Source organism: Alexandromys fortis, unplaced genomic scaffold, assembly GCF_014885135.2.
Source record: "Alexandromys fortis isolate MF-2015 unplaced genomic scaffold, M_Fortis_MF-2015_v1.1 scaffold_1789, whole genome shotgun sequence".
Taxonomy (NCBI): domain Eukaryota; kingdom Metazoa; phylum Chordata; class Mammalia; order Rodentia; family Cricetidae; genus Alexandromys; species Alexandromys fortis.
In genome coordinates, this window is record NW_026069656.1 from 1 (window position 1) to 3790 (window position 3790).

General features: G+C 43.4%; 1 pseudogene; it reads right to left on the reverse strand.

Moving 5' to 3' along the window:
* Positions 1-1938: 1938 nt before the first annotated feature.
* On the reverse strand, positions 1939-2899 carry LOC126496206 (myb/SANT-like DNA-binding domain-containing protein 4; annotated as a pseudogene).
* Positions 2900-3790: the final 891 nt, after the last annotated feature.

The window sequence follows — 3790 nt, forward strand, 5'->3', positions numbered from 1 at the left end:
TCTCCAAGAACCAGCTTTTTGTTCCATTGATTCTTTGGATTGTTTTCTGTGTTTCTATTTTGTTGATTTCAGCCCTCAGTTTGATTATTACACACAACTCAGTCCCCCACCCCTCCAAGCCTGCCCTGCTGTCTGCTAGGTCTTTTGTTCAAGAACAGTTTTCTGCTCCTATACTAAGGCTACCCACCCAGAGGGGTGAGTGCCTGCCTACTGGGCAGGCCTCAAGGTCCCCCACAAGGGAGCACGGGCACCTTCAGCTTGTGCTGCAGGGTCTCCTGTATTCTACTAGAACCCGCCCTGCCTGCCACGTTCTTCCTTTTGTCCGTGGGTCATTGGACTACCAGGCATCCATGTTTCGGTGCTGAGGAGTTCCATCTGGACGGGAACGGTTCTTGCTTCTACACTGAAGAGATACACCCAGAGAGTCAGTCACAGCAAAGACTGGACCAAGACACCAGGCCCTTCCTAGCTCCATTTGAAGGAAGAGATGAGCAGGCGCCAATGCAAGAATTCCTCCAACAACTTGAAAGGCAACATGACATCACCAGAATCCACGGATCCCGAAATAAGAAGAATTGTACACCCTACTCCAGAAGAATTAGAAGAAATCGACTCAAAAGTGAATTATATGAAAATAATAGAGGACCTTAAACAGGAGGTGAAAAACTGCCATAAACAATTAGAGATTACAAACAAAAAGGTAGAGGAAATGAATAAATCTCTCAAAGATACCCAAGAATACAACAAGAGATTTAAAGAAGGGGAACTAAAGCTTTCCAGTTGTGTGTTCATTCTTGTTGTGGGAGCTGCGTGTTGCATTCCTGCTACCCAGCTCCCAGCTGCCTGGCTAGCTTATGCACCAAAATAACAACACACAAACTGTATTCATATAAACACTGCCTGGCCCATTATATCTAGCCTATTTGGCTAACTCTCATATCTTGCTTTAACCCATCTCCAATAATCTGTGTAGCACCAGTCTTACCGGGAAAGATTCAGCATGTCTGACCTTGTGGCTTGCTTCATCGCGTCTGCCACAGAGAGGAGAGCTATTGAGTCTGAGCTCACTTCCTCCTCCTCCCAGCATTCTGTTCAGTTTACTCTGCCCACCTAATTTTCTGTCCTATCAGGGCCAAGGCAGTTTCTTTATTTAACCAATGACCTTCCTCCATCAGGGGGACTGCCTTTCAAAGTGATTCATTTTATACAATCTCAGAGAGTCCCAGGATTGCTTCTGAGTCTCAGTCTTCTGATAGACAACACCATGGAAATAAAGTACCTACAATCTCCACCACTCCCTATATTCAATAAACTACATAGTAATGTCTTACAGTTAAAATTCTTTTGACCACTTAAACATCTACACACATAAATATCTGAAGCTTTAATATTCCAAAGCTGTAGAAGATAGCTATAGGTGCACAGTTAGGCCAGGGACAGGTTTCTCAAACTTGGTACTAGTGATACTTTGGCTTGGGTAATTCTTTCCTGTGAATAGGAGAGCCAGGCATTACATGGTATTTAGTAGAGCCTGTAGCCTCTACTGATGTCAGTAGCAGCCCACACCCATCTACTTTGATCACCAAAAAACATCTCCCCACATCTCCAAATGTCTTCTGGGAGCCCAAACTCCACTTGAGACTCACTGGATGGAACCTTCACTGTAGACATTATTGCAAACTTGGGGTGCACAAATAAGACAGGACTCTATGCACTATTACTAATGTGAAAGAGTCTAGCAGATCCTCTGCTATTTGTTTATGGTGGGCACAGAGTTTATACAATATACTATTGAACCACATGGCTACCTATGTGTTACTATCTTTTTTCCTACCAAAACCACTAACATTAGACAGGGGTGGTGATGGGGTAGCTAATTCACCAACTACTTTTACATCGACTGATGTAAACCTTTGCTAAGCAGAGGACGGAGAACAGTCAAGGCAAATGCCCTTCTTTCTGAATTTGCAGTCTCTTTTTCTCCACCTGTAAGCGCTCCTTTTCGATCTGCCGTGTCTCAGACTCAAACTTCAAGAACTGCAGCCGATCTTTCTCCAGCTGCAGGCGCTCTCGCTTGAGTTTCAACTTCTCCGCTTCTATGTCCTGTGGCTGTAGTATGGACTTCTCCCCCTGGCCTAGGTCGGGCTCTAGGGTGGGTTTCTCAGCGCTAACCAACTGCAGCCTCCACTTCTCTCTGCCGCTCCTTCTCCAGCTGCAGGGGCTCGTGCTCCAGGTCTAGGTGGGCTCTCCTTCTCTATTTGGAGCCGCTCCTTTTCCACATGCAAACTTTCTGCCTCAATATCCAGTCGGCGTTTTTCCAGCTCCAGTTTCTGTTTCTCTATATTCATGAGGCTCATCATAAGCGGGTCTGGACGGGGTGGAATTGAGGGTGAAAAACTTGTCGATGTGGGGGAAGTCAGGGAGCTCACTTTCCCTCCTGGAATCTGCTATGACAGATGACAACATTTCTTCCTCTTCCTCAATCTCAAACTCTGGGCTTTGTGGGTCCCTTTCTTCCTCTTCCACTTTGACTTCTGTTAGGGATCTACCTGCATCTCGGAAATCCGCCACAATCTGCCAGTCAAAATTTGCATAATTTCGGAATGCAATTTTTCATCTATCTCTTAGAGAGAGAGAGAGAGTTGTCTAAATCAGACGTGGGAAGAGGAAACCCAGAACCAACCAGCTTCATGTTGGCCTTCATTCTCTTCCTTTTCATGAGTGCACGCCAGTCAAGGTACTGTCTCTTCACCTCGGTCCCTGTCCTCTGTTCGCCTTCACCTACAGTGTTGAGTTGCTTGGAAAAAATGACTTCCTTCCTTTTGGTAATTTCTTTCAAAAGGGCCTGAATTTCCTGAACACTAAAATTGCTTTTCCTTTTCCTTTTCAACTGCTTCATTTTTCAAACTTCAGTGCAGGTTTTAATAGCAGGAAAACTTGTGCAAAGAATGCAGAGTATGCTCCAAAGAACGAAGCCCAAGAACAACCCCTTGTTGGCTCTTACCTAAAAATCACTGAGTTTCCATTCATCCAGTCATGGAAGCAGTTTGATATCTGCAGCCCCCGCAGCACCATCACAGGATCGCCTTTATTGAGTATTTTTGCATCCATGTTTATGAGTGAGATTGGTCTGTAATTCTCCTTCTTGGTTGAGTCCTTGTGTGGTTTTGGTATCAAGGTAACTGTAGCATCATAAAAAGAGATTGGCAATGTTCCTTTTGTTTCTATTATGTGGAACACTTTGAGGAATATAGAGCTATTAGCTCTTCTTGGAAGTTCTGGTAGAATTTGCACTAAAATCATCTGGCCCTGGACTTTTGTTGTTGTTGTTGTTGGGAGGTTTTTGACCACAGCTTTAATTTTCTTGCAGTTTATAGGTCTATTTAAATTGCTCACTTGGTCTTGATTTAATTTTGGTATATGGTATCTATCCAGAAAATTCTCCATTTCTTTTATGTTTTCCAGTTTTGTGGAACACAGGTTTTTGTAGTATGACCTAATTATTCTCTGAATTTCCTCAGTGTCTATTGTTATGTCCTCCTTTTCATTTCTGCTTTTGTTAATATGGATGTGGCTCTCTCTGCCTTTTGATTAGTTTGGATAAGTGTTTGTCTATATTTTTTATTTTCTCAAAGAACCAGCTCTATGTTTCATTGATTCTTTGTATTGTTTTCTTTGTTTCCATGTTGTTGCTTTCAGCCCTCATTTTGATTATTTCCTGTCTTCTACTCCTCCTGGGTAAGTCTGCTTCTTTTTGTTCTAGAGCTTTCAAGTGTCCTGTTAAGTCTCT